The sequence below is a fragment of the Solea solea genome, chromosome 12 (genome assembly GCF_958295425.1).
Source record: "Solea solea chromosome 12, fSolSol10.1, whole genome shotgun sequence".
Lineage (NCBI taxonomy): Eukaryota > Metazoa > Chordata > Actinopteri > Pleuronectiformes > Soleidae > Solea > Solea solea.
In genome coordinates this window covers 3,149,724-3,168,713 of record NC_081145.1, presented here as the reverse complement: position 1 = coordinate 3,168,713, position 18,990 = coordinate 3,149,724, and positions in this window count along the sequence as shown.

Here is an 18,990-nt window from a genome sequence, read left to right as displayed (position 1 = left end):
TAACTGCATGCTCTGTGACCCCTCATTACCTGCACTTTTGTTGTCTTATATATATAATTTAACATGTTATATACACTTTATAAATCTCTATAACAGGCACGAGTTGGTTATGACACTTTCATAATTCCATTGTGCTTGTATAATTACTGGAAGTCAAAGTGACTAATAAGCCGTTTTAAAATGTATTTTGTGATTTGATGCTTTAAACAAAGGTGAATTGTATGAAAATTGAATCTTGAGTTAAACCACAAAACTGGATGATGAGGACAAATGTGTCTGTTTTTTAACTCGGTTGTTGGTTTTAGCTCATTTGAAAAATGAATTATCCAAATGTGTATCTTAAACAAGCTGAAATTCAATATTGGAACTCCTAGAGGCTACATAACATCCTTTGTTTCTTAGTGGTTATAAGATTCATTCAGTGATATGATTATGTAATTAACTGATCATCATAGTTTTCACTCAGAAAATATGTGTTATTGTTCGTGCCCATGAGTGCTGACAGGAGGTGGGAGAAATCATCGATTTTACGATGCATCACTACTCTTTAAAAATGATTATGAGTCAATTATGAAGAAGCCACAATCAGAAAAACATAGTGTTTTAACACTGTGCTCCGTCGAGTCAGCCAAATGTTGAAAGTACAGACGCCAACGTATGTGTTTCAGTGAAATATGTTGTTCCATTTTGTATTAATAAATGCCAATGGAAGTAAATACAGTTGAAGATTTAACGATGGATCTTTAATACACTGTTTTTAAAAAGATCAATGCATTAAGATGCACTTACATAATCTAGGGCTGCAACAATTATACAATTCATCGATTAATTAGTTACTATATGAATCGTAAACTATAATACTATCGATTCAACGGTTTGAATGTTTTTTCAATAATTAAAACAAGCTCACTGATTTTTCTGCTTTGTTAATGTGAATATTTGGGGTTTCTTTGCTCCATATATAACATGGTTTGTGGACAAAACAAGACATTTGAGGACATCATACTGTCCAGGTTTGGTGAACACCAATCAACAGTTTTCCAGATTTTACAGACCAAATAACTACTCCATTAATCCAGAATATAATCACTTTAGAAAACTTTAAGAAACATAACTGTTGCCTTTGGAATCTTGAGGTACTTAAAGATTCCAACCCCTAGAGCTGACAGTGAAATGTTTTTCTTACTTTTACTTTTATGCTTTTCATTTTATCTGTTATTGAACAGATCGTATCTCATCCTACAAGCAAATGTTTGGCAGCAGCAGTCCCAGACACTTAATACTTACTTTTTCTATGGCAGTATTTCTGTTTAGATCAAAAGGGTTCAGGGGCCTAAGTTTCCAATCCCTCAAAGCCCATTTTGGCTACACTTTGTTTAGCCCATTGGCATTGTGACCCCATGCTTCTCAGACTTTGAACTCAAAGCTTGGAAAGCCGTATTGCTTCTTTAAACACATTAACAGTGGGCAAGGTTTTAAGAATATCACTAATCATCTTAAGGTTTTAGCCCAGTGTGGCAGTATCATTAAAGGGTCTTGGGGCCCATTTACTCCCATGGACAATGTGAAATACAGGAAAAACACACTTCACTGTGAGAAAGAAATAAGTTTAAAACCAAACCTAATTGATATTATGTATCATTTATGAGTTGGGTTGGTGCATGTTTATGGCACTAAAAACATGTGTGATGTTGCCAGTATCTGTGGTGTGTGGTTTGACGTGTTGTAGGATTCTTCATACAGCCTCTTGATAAGGGACTTTAAGCATTTATTTGCTTTAATTTCACTTTTTTTTTTACTCTGAAAATCAGCCAACAACCTTCAAAGTACAGCACTGGATCTATGCCCTCCGCCAACCACGGGATACACTTGAAGTTTAGTTGTTTTCTGGCAACACTTCATTCTCACTCTCCTTATTTTCATACCTCTGAAACTGGATTTAATGAAATTTGTTTACTAACGTTGATCAATAACTTTACATTTTACTTACTTTGCGTGTCCCGCTACAAATTCTCCCTACACATCAGAGAACTTGACATGAAGTTTAATGTCAGTTGTTAATGCTGTGGTTTAGTAAATAATTGATGTATTACTGTCAAGAAATTGGCATGGACTGCATACCTTTTGAAAGGGAGGTGCAGCACTCACACAGTATACAAAGTTTATGCAGTGAAAGTGGAAATGTAGAGGTCAGATTTCTATAGAACCTGCCTGATGGTAAGTGTTGCATAATGAATGCCTACCACTGTATTAAGCCATGTCAGTCAAGCTTGATTTTTATTTCTATTTTTTTTGGTAAAGTTGTGTATTTCATTCCACTCTTCACTCTAAATTCTTGATTGTTATGGATTAGGATTCAAATTTTTACTATATTTTCTGTTGATGACTCTATACTAAATTATTGTAAATTGCTTCAATGCTGGTTAGTCAGTTATCTCTAAGGCTGCCAGTTTTATCCGTAACTTGCATTTCTGTTCTGACTTTTGAATTTGAACCTTAAAAATCTGCCCAAGTTCAAAATATACAGCCTAGAAGTGTAGAACATTTGAAGTAATAACCACATGGTCCAGCAGAGGGCACTCAGCTTGGCTTAGACCAACTTAAATTACCCTCTTGGCCCATCAGAAAAATAAGACAAGCAATGTTATATTGTTTTTTTTTTCCGGAAAATATTAGACACAAGTTAATCAATATTTAGTTTATACTGAGCGGACACTCGCAACAACAAAGCATCTGAAAAGTGCAGTATGGAAGTAATTCACGTTCTACATCATAGGTGGTGATGTGAACAAATCGGCAGACTCTCCTGTTAGCTTAGAGAAGGCTTAATAGATGCGTGACTAATAGTAAGAATGCAGAGGATTTATTGGTCAGTCCCTCTGCTGAGCCTGGAAAGCTGGGCATCACAGGCACAAGCAAGCGCAAGGCCATCAAACTGGGCTGAGGACCCGGTGAGGAGAACCATGGGTGGGTCGTGCTCTCTGGACACAAGTTGGGGCTTGATCAGCTCCAGGTTGATCACCTGATCAAAGGTGTATTAAGTTGAGAGACCCGAAACACCCGATGACCCAAGGAAACATCACTGAGGATTTGTACAGATGCAGAGTTTTTGCTGATATTCGATGTACCGATATGTGTATACTTTTTTTCAGATGCCCAACTGCAGAGGTCATTTTTACTTATCTTGAAAAATAAATAAACAAAGAAAATGAAAGGTTGTTGAGGTAGCAACCTTGTCAGTCTACTGATTTAGTTATCAGTCATATTGGTGATCCAATACCCAATAGTGATATTGTGTCAATAGTATCATACATCCCTAATATCAAATAATGTTTCTGAGCTAACTGAACACCATCGTCCATCGATCAATACCACATGCTACCTGACCTGCCATGTTAAGTAGCTGTAATGGCATTGATTAATGCATTAAATCTTATTTCATTGAAGACGACAATGAGGACCAATGTTTTTGCATTGTGTTGAAAATGTGTGTATATTCTGACAGTGTGTTTGTTACTTTTCTCACCTCAGCCCACATGATGAAGAATTGGCACCCTAAATCCCATTGTCTTCCTGTGGAAATGTTTCAGCTGCGTCTCTGCCACTCAACATGGAGATGAAGATAAAGAGGTATGAAGGTAAAAACACACCCTGTTGCGTGAATCTTTCCAGAAGGCCTTGAACCATGTCATTCATTGCCAGAGAGGACAGGATATCCAGGGCCCGATTGTTCCTTATCCTCTTTGGAACGTCTGGGGCATGAAAAGCAAAAAATAGCTGCTTTTGATCTTTTTTTTTGTTCGTTTTTTCTTTTTCTTTTTCCCTCTGTCATCCCCCACTATCTGTTCCCTCAGAATGCGACACTCCATTCACATTGTGCCCCCCTCTTCATCCTCGTAAAAATAATTATCAAGCCCTGCTTCATCAAATAATGGTGGATATTGGAGGTCATGATGGGAAGGGCCAGAGGTCTGCAGGGTTGGCCCAAGGACGTGGTGGAGCTCCCAGCTCCTCTCAGAGGCATGCTCCTTAGCTGTGACTACCTTTATGTACCTTGACCCCTGTTTTCGTTTGCCTGTCCTAATGAGACCCTCTCATGCAGCCAGTGAAATAAAGGTCTTGCAATGGCAGGGTTGGGAGGCCAAAGTACAATGAGAAAGAGGGCTGCACTCAAACAAGGACGCATCTGTGCCACCTTATTAAGTCTTGGAAAAGAGCTTGTGCATCTCAACGTACCATAGGCGCTGCTGAGAGCAGATCTATTGACACCTACTTGTCCTTTGTGGTCAGCACCTTTCTGTGAGGAAGTGGGCACACCCGAGAACTTGTTAGAAGTAATTCTTGGCTGTGTTTAACTGTTCGGGAAGTGGTGTGAAGATGCATGACGCAGGAAGTTTTACAATGACAAAAACAAAACCCTCTGAACTAGATAAATGATGTAGAGTATCAATGACTCATTTGTCAAAAGCAAACTCTAAGTGCTGCACAATTCATCGCAAAATAAACGTCATTGTGTTATATGTGCCAAATCCAATTTGAGAGAGTCTGCAATTATTTTATAAAAATATGATGAATGTCAAACCAGCATTCTGGTGAAATTGCAGGCATTCAACAGCCCAAACAGATGAGAGAATAAAAATGTATTATTCTTAGTTGAAAGAAGAATTTTGAAATATTTTCTCATGAAAATCACAATTAGGTTGCAAATTTGATAAGTTGTTTTTTGACAATATCGTGCAGAACAAGTGGCACCAGAGCCTTTGTTGAAGCTGTTTTTGTTTATTCAAACGCATGCCTCCGATTATTGTTAATTCCATTGATTTGATTTTAAGAAATTGATTATTCAACAATTTTCTGCACACTGTCATATAGATCTGGCCATTATCCTTACCCAGGAATGAGTAAAATGCAAGCTTAACCTCTACATATTTGAAAATAAAGTCAGGAAAACATACTATTTTGCTACTATCTGTCAAACATTCTAACAGGGACACCATTAAAGGCTTTAAGTGGAGCAAAATGACAAACACAAACACAAGTAGACAAACAAAAACCTTTAAACAATCATGTTAAGCATGTTGAACATATGAGAACTGTGAGAGAACAAAGCAGGGCTGCTGTCAGAGCATCGATCCACTCCTGAAGGCACTAACATCTCTGCCTCTCTCTCTCGCTCCCCCACGCCTCCAACTCTCAGCTGCTCTGACTTCTCTCTGAAAATGTGCTTATCGATCTGGCCGAGACTTCTTTGGACTTAACTCACTGATAAAACCTGACCAAGGGCTTCCAATGGCCTGACAGAGTTTGTAAGGCTGATTAGAAAGGCGTGTTTTGTCATACTATTCCATTTGTTTACTGTTTTATAAACTTCACACATGTCCAACATGTTCTGTACGTAACGTAGTCCGAAAAATAAAATGATTAAGGACCTGAAAAAAGAACTGAACTGAAGAAAAATAACACTTATCTAAACTGAATCACAATATTTGACAGCTTTAACTCCTCTGGGCAGTATATGAATATCATGACTTATATTTTAGATATCATAATAATATGGTGATATGACATCTGTAATAACTGTCCCTGGTTTTAGTTTTGATAGTGTGGCCTTTAGTCAAATATTATATTTAATTGAATATTCATTAATAATACACATCATTTACATAACTACAAGTTCAAGTACACACATTGCTGTATTTTGCATGGTAGATGTTTTATATTAGAGTGTATTACAGAATGTATTCTCACTCTGAATAGCACAAAGGAAAATGTTTTGTGAAAGGAAAAAATCTGTGTCTCACTTTATATCAAGATATATCAGAGCATGAATATCAAGATATTATTTATCAACCATTTTGCAGAGCCCCATCCCACATATTTGGACGTACGGTGGGACTTTGATCCAGGATAAATCCATTAGTTAATTCAACAAACTTAAATCCTCTAATTTATACAACATACAATATTTATATTGTTGTCTTTTGTTCAATCACTAGATTCACAAAACACTGCTGTGTTGATAGAAGAGATGATATTTAAGAAGACATTGTGAGTATGGCTTAACTAAACAGACCTTTGTTAGACATAAGCACATATTTTGGTATTTAGCATTAGTTTGAGGTAAGTTTTAGATCATGTTGGGAAAAAAAACAATACAAATTGTGATTGCAGTGGTATTTGAGTTTAGTGACTTTAGCAGTCATATTCTGATTCATTTAATCGTTGTTTTATTTTAAACCATCTGTGATAACATAGCAGCTTTATATTTAATAACACATTTTTAAAGATTAGTGACTATTTTAGTGCTATTGTCATGTGTTTTACATGTTTTAAAATAGTCTTAAGCTCCTTAAAAAAGAAAACTTGCACAAAGATTTGAAAAAAAACAACCAAAACGTGTTTCTTTAAAAAAAAAAGTGACTCATGTAGTGTGTGTCACTGTGTGTAATCGTGTCTCCAGAGTGTGATTACATTGTATGTCAGTTTGTGTTTATTTTTTTCAAGTGTGTTGTTGTGCTGTCATGTTTGTAGCGTTCCATGTGGGAGGGTCTGTTGATAAGTAAGCCATCTGTAGTGTTCTGCCGAGACGACATGTTGTAAGGCGAGATTTGAGAGTGTGGAGAGACTTGACTTGACAAATCTTGGCACATAATGAGACAGAAGGGAGTAAAAGGCTGAAGTCTGTCCAGAGATAAACAATTAGATTTGTCCCTGAGGTAAAGGCCAGGCAACGCAAGGACTCACAGACTAACAAAATCAATATGGCTTCCAGAAAGAAGACTCAGGGGGTAGAGCAATGAAGAGGTTCAGATCATTTGGGCACATGTTGGAACAGTATCTTTGGTATGATTACTAACTTGAACACTTTTTCTCAGTGATGATACTTTTAAAAAGCTTCTGCCATTCAATAATCTGTCAGATATAATCAGTCATGGAATCGACGTGGAATCTTTGTTTAGTTGGGCCAGTTTTCTACAGCAGCCAATTGTGACATGATCTTAAAGGAGACAGCGTTTGGGATTCACACTCTGATAACAATGGATGATGAGCCTTGGACAGTGAGTGGGCAGTCCTCCTCTCTCAGGCCCTGCCTAGACATGCAGGTCTTATCTAACATCTCACCACTTTCCCCAGAAGGCCCCACAGGGGTAGCACTGCCAAGGTGAGAGGGGGTTGGTCTGACAGAGGGTGGGTGTCCCAAGCTGTGCTTGCACTGGCTTTGAGGAAGACAATGATAAGAGAGAGGGAATGGTTTCAGGGTGGGAGCGGGGACCATCACAACTTGCATGCAACTGCTGTTGTAGGCAGTGAAGTCTCCTCTGAGACATTGAGTCAGTGACCATAAAGGTGTGAGTCTCAGCCCCAGCCAGCCTGTCGCCTCATCTCCATGGAGACAGCGACGAGGCACCCCGGCACCCCAGCGGACTTGTCTCTGCTGTGGCCCGGAGCAGCAAGAGCACTTAGGGATGTGACCTGGCCATCACCTGGACTCCAGAGGCCCAGGAGCTACATCTCTGATGACCTTCAACAACCTGCCCGTCTGTCATTCTGGCCTGGGGAATAACACACAAAAAATCAGCCAGGGATTCATGTAGACACATTGTTTACTGGGTCATTGTATCTTTGGAGGAGTCTCTCGTTTCCCTTTGAGAACGTACCAAGGTGAAGGATGTATTTTTCACATCACTTCATTTGACATTCCAACATTTCCTTGGACTGTATTAGATTCCATTCTTTCATTTCAAGAAAATGAAATTAGAAGTATCACCTCAATAATAATGTCCTGCTAATTAAGAACCAATTGATCAATTAGTATTTAATTGGTTTGAGTGTTTTATTTATTTTTTATGTAAATAAATTCAATTTCTGGCATTCTGGCACCAAACAACTCATCAATGAATGGAAAGAAAATACAATCAAAAGTTTAATTCATTATAAAACTAATAATTAGTTGCTGTTTTAGACAATACTAGACCTTTGTACTTTTGGATTTGTGCTTCCTGATTGGTTTGTCAAAATTTACCACAGAATACATTAAATTAACAGAACTGTACAATGAAATCACTGTTTTGTACAGCGTAATTACAACACAATTAATCACAACATAATTTAAATCACAATACGACCAAGAACAATGTCCAAATCGTGAGACACTGCAATTATTAGGTAATGATAAAATGCCTTTTAAAAACAGCTTTGTGGTGAAATTCTACAGTGGCTCAAAGATCCTGCCAGGAAAATACATGTTTATCTTTATGATTTAGATGTTTTTTTCTCATGAAAATTACATTTAAGAGGCTAAATGATGTCATTTTTGACTGTTTAAAATCTTGAAAGGAGTTTTAACATTTGAGTTACCAGGCTGCTTTGCCCTCACAAGGTCAGGTGATTGTGGAGGCAGGTCATCTGACACAGCACTCCGTCACTTTCCTTTTTGCATGTCAAATAGACCTTACATAGCCTGGAGGTGTGTTTAGGGTCATTGTCCTGTTGAAAAACAAATGATGGTCCCACTTAGCACAAACCAGATGGGATGGCGTGTTGCTGCAGTGTGCTGTGGGAGCCGTGCTGGTTAAGTGTGCCTTTAAATTTGAATAAATCACCAAATCACCAGCAAAGCACCTCCCACACCATCACACCTCCTCCTCCTCCGTGCTTCATGGTGGGAACCACACATGTAGAAACCGGCCATGCACCTTTTCTACATCACACAAAGACATGGTGGGTGGTACCAAAAATCTCAAATTTGAACTAATTAGACCAAAGAATAGATTTCCACTGGTCTAATGTCATTTGCTTGTGTTTCTTCGTCCAATCAGATCTCTTGTTCTTGTTGTTCTTCCTCAGTAATGACTTATTTACAGTAATTTGACCATGAAGGCCTGACTCACACAGTCTCCTCTGAATAGTTGATGTTGAGATGTCTCTGATACGTGAACTCTGTGAAGTATTATGTTGGCTCTAATCTGAGCTGCTGTTAATTACTGAGGCTGGGAACTCTAATGAACTTATCCTCTGCAGCAAAAGGGAACTCCTGGTCTCCCTGTCCTGTGATGGTCCTCGTCAGAGCCAGTTTCGCAAATGCACTTGAGGACTCATTCAAAGTTCTGAAATTTTCCAGAATGACTGACCTTCATATCCAAAAATAATGATGGACAGTCGTTTGTATTTACTTAGTAGACTGTGGTCAAATACCTGAGTCTCTCTGGAATTCCAGGTGACTTTTTTGTGTGTTCTTTCCTAGTTTTAATGTCTACATTATTAATCAACAATTAAATATATACTAGCACTTATTTCCATGACTGATGAACCTGACGATTATTTTCTCTTGGTCCATAAAATGTCTTGGATCAGTGTTTGCCAAACCTCAAAATGACAAACCAGCAAATATTCACATTTAAGGAGCTGAAAAATCAGTGAGCTTGTTTTAAATCAAAACAGTTTAGAACTTAATATATGTAAAATATTGTATTGTTTTGCACTTATTATCAGCTCCACTAGAACAAATCTAACTTCCACCACAGCAGTGGAAACAGGATTAGAAGCAGATTAATTCATTTTTAATCTTATAGACTATTGTTGGTATCGCTGTGATAAATTATTGCCAAATGATCTCGAATCTTCTGCATTGGCGTGTATGGCAGCGCCACCCAAACCATTCCCCAGAGACACTGGTGTTGCATTATCTGACAAAAACCAATACACAAGATTCTGTGGAAAAATCTGTGCTTTCTTTCTTTCAGCCAATAAGAAAGAGGAATTTGAATGGAGTGGGGATTCTTTATGCAGAGCAGAGACGCGACACCTACCAGACAGTGAGAGATGGCGAGCCCTAATAATACAGAGCTTTACAATGCTGCTGACAGGCGAGCATTAAAGCAATCAGGGTCCCAGGCATTCCAAATCTCTTTACCGCCCACCCTCTAACAGACTGAGAGATGGGCGGCTGACCTGTGAGCTGTCAATCATGGGGGGATACCTGCTGGAGCCTGATCAGGGAGTGCTGAGGGCACCGGTCCATCAGATCTGTTTTCACACTCCAGACAATAACATTGCAAGCATAACCACAGACACAAAAAAGCTCCACTGCCTCGCTCTTAATTAGGAGATGTGCATGTGTGTGTATGTGTGTGTTGTTGAGCAGAGGGTGGGGGCAGGGGGTTTGAAAGGCTATATGAGTGTCTTAGATATAAGGAGGATAGTAAGTGGAATCCCTGTGAGACGGAGAATAACCTTTTCTCTTGATTTCAGATTCAAGCATTGATCTGTCACACTGTTTTGTACAAGCACGAGCTCTCTCAGCATCGCTCTCTCAGCATCGCTCTCTCTCTCTCTCTCAGTCTGTGTGTGTGTGTGTGATGGACTTGTTCATTAGCTGTCTGTAGCCCATTCCAGCAAATAGATGACCATAATACTGCGGTTAGTTAATGGCTTTCTGGTGTTTCCTCTAGAGCCTTCCTGTCTGAGGGCTGACTGCTAAACCTCCTCTGCTGTTTTTTCTTCTTCTGCTGTGTTCTGCTGCCTAACTCAGACAATTGGCTTCAGCCGATGGCCAAGTCTGTGAGCAGTCTGGCCGCATGGACTCACATTAGAGAACTAAAAGCAACATCACAATAAGAAAAAAAACAAAAAACAAAAACATGCTGATCTGACGTTCTGTCTCAGTGATGACTGGAATCATATTGGTTGTCTACGGCTAAAACCCTCCCTGTGACAGGAAATGTGGAACTTTTCTGCTCTGTGATGCTATAAACATTTTTTTTTTAATATAATAATATTAACGCCTTGAATTTAAAAAAAAACCAAACAAAACAAAACAAAATACATCAAGGTGAAATCCCAGAAACTGTCAAGTCACTGTTATTCTACTTCATTTGATGTTCAGATGGTAGCTGATGACATACAACCAAGGTAACGCCCCCTTTCAGGGTAAATGAATCATTAGAATCAGTTCATTAAAACTATTTGTTCAGTTCTTCCTCCATGACCAGAGCACAAACTCTTTGTGATGTGGCTCGCCAGTCGCGAGTACACCACACTCCTCTGTTAAATATTGAGATTTTAGACATTTCCCTGGAGATGAACCCACATTTTTAGGATTGTTAAGTCTTTTTAACTGATCTACAGTTCGGTAGAGGCCGACACTTAAGTACAGTAAATGTCTACCTGAAGTAAAATGGCTACCATTGTCTTTGGGATTGGCAATGGGAATGGTGTTAATTATGTTTTTTTTTTTCAACTGGGTTAAAAAACCTTTTACAAGACAAATTAGATTACCAACTCCCTACACCCATGACCCATCTCTAACAATAGTAGAGTATTAAGTGTAATGGTTAAATGATTAATTGAAGGTTTAGGAAACAAAAACACCATAGAAAAGCAAAATGTAGAAAATAAAATTGAATTCGGACATTTGCCAATAATTTTGTATTAAATCCAGTTATTTTGCGAGAGTATCTTGGCAGCCTTGAGGCCGGTATCACCTCAGCTCACTTGGAACAACGCCAGAGCAGGTACTAAAAAAGCGTCAGGTACCAGGTACTATCGCTAATGGAAACACAAAATAACCATACCGGGGTGAGGCGAGGCATGCCGTGCTGGTGGAAAACACACCTGAAACATTATCTTTGGTAAACGCCTTCCAGAGTGGGAAAATGTGCTGACATTCATTGTTTGTGTTTGGAGATTGTTTGACAGTGTTAGCAACTACAGTACTGTCAATGAACGAGTAACTAAAGTCAAGAAAGAATTGTCGAACATAAAATAAAGAGAGGAGAAAACAAACCTATTTTTGGTACACTACTTTTACTGCAGCTACGCTACACTAGTAGCTTTTTTTGAAAGAAATAAAACAAGTTGTGGTGGGTCTGTAAAGTTGGTAAATATGCACATGGGAACAGCACAAAATATAAAGCCAAACACACAGATCTGATTTCCCTTTGTTTCCCCTGGCTTGGTTCATTCTGTCTCTGGTTTATGTTATAATATCTGTAATGTGTAAAATGTCTTCTTCTGTTTTTGGTGGAGTGTAACAGCACAACTACAGTTCTGGATTATGTACTGCAGGGTTTTGAGTCGTTTCATGAAGATATTTCCCAAAACATAATCTAAGAATCCTAAAATCTGACATTGTGTCAGTGAACATCACAGACGTCTGCCAAAATGATGTCACTTTGATGGAGTGACGTCAGCTCTATATGAGCGTGTATGTTTAAAACAAAGTGTGTCTGAAGCAGACGTGAAGCCAATGGATTAGTGTTTTATTCTGGGTAGCTTGAGTTTGGTCATACTGTACCAGGTCGAGGATTTGACTCTGATTGAGTGTAATGTGGGTCTTTGTTGTTCTTTTTTTTTTTTTTCTAAAGTTAATGATAAACACACACTGTATATGGGTTTAGGGTTTTGAACATCATTACTCATCACTATACAATATTACATATATTACCGCCTGTAATGGACAGTGAGAAAAATATACTCCCTCCACAGATTGACCTGTATAGTGACTGAGACTACATCTGCTTTGTAGTCATGTGTGTGTGTAGGAAAATGCCTCCTGGTATTGTCCAGTTCTACGGTCAGTCAATGAGATCATTTCTTTTTACAGCTTTTTTTTATAATTTCTCGATAATCACTTCAGTAATCAGTCATTTCTTGTATATGTATATGTTTACAATTTTATGTTCTCCACCAAAATGCACTAAAGCATATTTGAAAAGTGCACTACAGTATAGCCACATAATGCAGATTGGACGAACAGATCAAATGTTATTTAACATATAAATTAAGCTAAGCTGTGTATCATTTGTTAATATTAAACTATTATATTTAATTATTTTACTGTGTGAATGCGTGAAGTAATTAATGATATATTCTGTAAGATTGGAGTATTTCAGCAATATCATTGTGATGTGCTGTGAAACATCTGATCAGATACATAGGATTTGTTGTTGCTCCCACTTGAGCCATGATGGGCCTCCTGGAATCAGGGCTTTATTTCAAATATTATACATGTCCAGGTATGAGTTTTGGTCGAGAATGGATATAGTCACCTGCTTGTAAGTTCTGTTTATTTTTCCTTTGCTCGACTTCAACATGAACTCAGCCAGAAACAAACCAAAAAAAGCCTGAAAGACTTTGCCAACAACTTTTCCTTTTTATTGGCAGCTAATACATGAACAAGAGATTGTCTTGGCTGAAAAAAAGCAACTGCTGAGGCGTTGCTGGACCTCCAGACCTTTGTGACCAATGGCGTGTCATCCCTCACTTTGTCATGTTTAACTAAAACCAATCCCCATTCAAAGTGGCATCCATCAGTGTTAGATGAGAACAATGACAGATTGCCTTTCTGCTGCACTCAAAGCATCTGGATCCTTTCTCTACTCCCCCTCTTTTATTTATGGTAAACAGCCTGAATAACAGCTGGGCAATGGGAATTTACAAGTTAATCAATTGTTTGTTATAGGAGCCACCATGATGCCCCGTACCCGACCATCTGTGAGTTAATGTTCATTTACCATGCTAATTTTCCCATCAACAGCATATCTATTTTTTTTTTTTATAAGGAGATAGTATTATGAAAAACTTTATATGGAAAATGACACCTTTACAGGCACCTACACGAAAGATATGTGGGAGTTTCAGTTTTCTTTTGTGTGTGTGTGGGGTAAGTAAGTTTTAACTTGTTCGGACTCAGTCCTGCCTGTTAAAGTCAGGTTGCCTTTGTCCTTTCACTCATGTCTGTGTACCTGGGACTGTTGTTTCCTATAGTAGTAGTAATATACAATAGTATAATTCATTAACAAGAATTTTGTCATCTGTGTTTTAGATACGGCACCTCAAAGTTTTACACATTGATCCACTGGATCCAGAACTTTACCTGCTTACATCTATTTCCAGATTACATAATGACAACATTTGTTCTGATTTTATGTGATATACCTGATCACAGGTTCAATGGGACTGAACCATGTTAAATTCAAATCGCAATGAAATTATAAATACAAATAAATACAACAATAAAAATAAATTGAGTCTGATGATAGTGTCTGCACACCATATATTTGTTTACAGTATTGTCCATTATAAGAGGTATGGATTTTTTGCAAATTAATTTTTTGGTTTTTTTTGGACATCATCAGTGGGTAGAACACACTTAAGTGATCACCTCCGATCACAAACTGTAGACAGGAAGTTGCTAAAGGTAGGACACATTTACAGATAAACCAATCCTTAGCGGTGGTAATATGTAATATGTAATATGTGTGAACTACATAAAGACAAACTGAAAATAATACCCCATTCACAATGGGCTGTTAAAAGCCTATAAAGACCTATAGGCAGGGTGTAATGTAATGAAGTACAACATTTATCTTTGTTACTCATTACTACCATGTTTATGTGTATACAGTATATATGGTGCTTTTCCTTGATGACCACTCACAAGGGTTTTGCCATTCACCCATTCACTCATACAGTGCATCTATCACACATCTTTCACACCCATCCACATGCTGCCAACACAGCAACATGGGTATACAGTAAGTGTCTTGTCCAAGGACAGACCCAGGAATCAAACCCACAACCTTCCAGTTGAAAGACAACTCATTCCATTGATCTACCTTCGCTCAATTCTAACTCCTCACTTAATTTTTACTTCTAAAAGTTAAGTAAATTTTCTATTACAGAATTACCTTTGACACTTAAGTACAGTAAATGTCTACCTGAAGTAAAATGGCTCCCATTGTCTTTGGGATTAACAATGGCAATGGTGTTAATTATGTTTTTTTTTTTTTTTTTTTCAACTGGGTTAAAAAAAACTCTTGTGAAAGAGGTTTAAGACAAATTAGAATACCAATTCCCTACACCCATGACCCATCTCTAACAATAATAGAGTATTAAGTGTAATGGTTAACTGAATAATTGAAGGTTTAGGAAACAAAAACACCATAGAAAAGCAAAAATGTAGAAAAAAATTGAATTCGGACATTTGCCAATAATTTTGTATTAAATCCAGTTATTTGGCGAGAGTATCTTGGCAGCCTTGAGCCAGTGTTAGCATAGGGCAGCATTTACAACTCTGCTGTGAGCATTGGTGTTCACCTTTTTCCTGTTTCCCAGCTGCAGCACAGAAACCACATGCTACTTTATTTATAATCCAACAAACCTCAGTGTGTAACTCTTGCCCTGTACTCTTGCTCGCATCACACAATGAGGTCACTTCCTTCAGCACCTCCACCTCTGCTCATGCATTCCAACATGGCTCTAGGACAGCCGCCCAGCAAAGCTCTGTACACGTCAAATCACAGAGAAGCCCAGATCTGAGCCGAGCTGGACGGGAGCCAGGATCCAGGATCCAGGCCCTCACAGCCCAGGCAGCTGGGGCCAGCCGATAATAAGTGGGAGACAATGAGAGCTAGTGCTGCACCTCCCACGCTTTGAATGTGGATGTCGATTCTAAATTACAATGAAATGGTTTCTTATTTTTTTGCAGACCACGCTAATTATGAAAAGATATCAAACCTAAAAGTGGGCGTGGACTAAATATACATTAAGGTTACTGAGTTAACTATTGTGAGTCAGCAAAGCTGACATTCACTCACAAAACTGAAACTAAAAACACTAAATTTACCAAATTATATGACAACAACATGCTTACTTTAGTTTGAATGAACTCATTTGTTTAATTTAATTTGTCAGTCACTTTTCTGTTTTCAGTTTCCATATGAAAGCTTAAAAAGAGGCTTTTCTGGGGTTTGTGATTTTCTGCTTATATCTGCTGTGCACTATGCAGATATGTTCGTCAGCTATCAGCAAATTAGATGATGCATCACATTGTCCATGATTGCAACACAGAAACATTGCTTGTTGATTTTGAAAGATGCACAGACATAGCAGATACATACAGATGTTTATCTGGTCTATCTATAGTGACAGCTATATTTTAATTGAAATGGTTTAAGATAGTATTCAAGGAGATTTTTATAAATTTGTATGACTGTAATTTATATTTTTTAAATATAGTTTAATAGTGTGACGGCTGAAAGGCTTGAAAAGAAATGCCCTCTTGGCCTCGCTAGTACAAGCAAGAGAAAAAGAAAACATTGGCTCGGAGCTGCTGTGTTTAAATGACTGATTGCTAGTTTTTAGTGAGATTTTTTCTTGTATCCCAGCTTCTTAAATGTGAATATGTTTATTTGCTGTGGACAAAACAAAGCATCTCATCATTTAGAGGCTTGAAAAACACCCACCAATATGTTACACTATTATTTGCACTTCATGGACCGGTCAACTAACAATCAGTTCATTGAGAAAACGAGCCAGAGATGACTTGATAATGAAAGTCATCTTGTAGCTCTACTTTGGGATCAGTATCCGCAGGTGAAATGTTATTTAAACATTGATATATGTTTCTACTCTGGAAATTCACAATCCTTGCATCATTTGTCTCGCCTGCACCTTTTCAACTGAACAAGCTTGACAACTGAATACTTTTTCATTTTCCAAACAGCCAACCAAAAACGTATGTATATGTTTTTTCTCACTTGGGAAACTAGCCGTATGAAAGGCATTCTATTTTAATGAATAATAATGAAGAGTTGACTGCGATGTAGATGGTGGTGGTGTTTTAATGGTCCCTTGTAGCCTCTTAAGCCTGTGGTGATAAATCTCACACTGGCTCACTCGTATAACTAAAACCCAAACCTCATTCAGCTTCACATCCATCAGTGTTTCCCTGAAAGCGATGACAAAGCACTTTCAATTACACCAGTAACTGACTCTGGAAACAGTTCATAGCAGGGTCCGGGCTCCGAGACGAAGGGGAAAAAACACAAGGGGGAGGGCGGAGTGGCTGGTAGGGCATCCGTTTGACTTGCTCCCAAATAATAAAAAGGGTGGTGTTAGCCGGGGACACAAGGGATGCCGCCAACATCGTGAACCCAAGGACAATTAACCTATTTTGTGTGCTGTCACCCCTGTAGTCTGATTTATGGTTGGGACATCCTTCCTATGACCCGTTCGTCCATCAGCTCGGCGCTATAAGGATACTCTGGTGATTAGAAGCTGAGGTATCAAAGCATCCTCAGTCTGGGCCCTTGTCTGATACCAGAGGGTCCTGTGTTGCTGAATGGGGAGGCAGCAGAGTGCTGCAGTAGCAGAAGAGCGCCATTCTTAACCCCTGAGTACCAGAAGATAGAAGAGCTTTTTTTTTTTTCCGAGAATCCATCAACTGTAAATGCTTCATTCCATAAAGCTGGTGTTTTCTTTTACATTTTTTTTTTTTCCATCCCAATTTGTAATTACATTATGTGGAGTGTGTGCTCTCTAAAAGTTAACACGGCCGTGTTTAACTGGAGTGATGCTACTCATAATTACGTGATCCTCTCTGCCACTTTTGGCTTCCTCTTTGTTTGAATAAGCAGGCTAATTTAGGAATCCCATCCTGAAAATTAATCAGTATAGCATACTTGATATTGAAGTCCAAAAATAAAAAAAATGAGAAAATGTAAATCTGCTTTGGATAATAGAAGCCTCAATTATCAGCCAAGAGAAAAAAAAAAAAAAAAAAGGCAAACCCAACAATGACGGCACTAGTCGGTAGGGAAACATCTAATACAATAATAGAAGTGGTGATAATTTCTTTTTCTTGTTTTAATGAATGAAAAAGGCTTTATTACATAAATAAAAACAGCGTGTGATCCTCTAGAGTCCCTGATCTTCCAAAGCACCTCTGACTCCAACCCCCCTGATGAAAGGCCCACACTAACATCAGGAGTCCGGAGCCTTTACTCTCTAACTTGAGGCAATTATGACACAGAGAAGATCTTTGCCTTCTGTACTTAAAAAGACGGAGAAAAAAAGGCATCCCTCTTTTCCAAGCTTAGTTGTAAAAATAAGCTTGCTCTCCTCAATTGCGATCACCCCGTGCCCTTTGCAATAGCAGCGAGGATGTATCAGAACAAGCCATGGGGCAAAACAAATCACTTGTGATTTGCAGAATTATAAAGATTTTAATAGCTGCACTGTTTCTCTCTCAGATTGCTCTTTATTTCCAGGAGTCAAAGTTTCCTGGCTGCCCCGGGCTTTTAAAAAGCAGTAATTGGCCAACAGAGAGACGTCGGATCTCCCTGAGTGATTGAGTGTATTTGTTGCTATGAACTTGGGGGTATCACTGCTAAGATCACAGGTCCAGGTTGTGAGAGCCTGCAACTTATCAAGCACGATTCAGTTTGCAACAATGGAGAGTCGTACTAGTTTTTCAGTTTTGTTTAAAGTTTTAACCTTTCTTTGGAACTTGTTGTTTTTTTGCTGATAAGCTATGTTTCATATACAGCATAAGCTACAGTATACGGCTCTGGTTTGTGAACAATGCTGTGAATTAATGTACAGTTGTTATGAACAAGTGAAAGGAGTCTACAATAGTGAGCAAGAAAAATGAGTTTGTGGTTGTGAAGTTTACTCACATGATGTTCCTGTCACTTTCATGGTTCAGCTTGCAGGGAGCAGCATGCCACCTTCTACCAGAAACATACGTGCATGCACATAAGTTTAATAATGCAAAGTATGTTGGTTCCACAGTGTACAAAAGGCAAACAATGAATGTGGGACAAACTGCATCAACACTCATTACTCAATAACTTAAGTTGCATTTAAAGCTAAGTCCCTTCACATAGTGTGGAAGTGTGTTGCTGCCACCTCATCAAAATAAAAACAGATCAATACATGTTTCACCAGTGCATGAAGCGGGCTGATACTAATACACAATACTGCACTTCTTAATTTCACAATTGCACTTTTATTTAAATATTTTGTTCAGGATTATTTTGTCCTATTATAATCATGTCCCAGGCTGCTCTATGTGACTGCGTTCACCTGCGTTCACCTGCACCAGAGTCTGGTGCTTGTATCTATTGTCCAGACTTTTTATTTATCAACAATATCTATTGGAAGTTTAAGGATAATCTAAATATACAATATTCTTTTTATCATTAT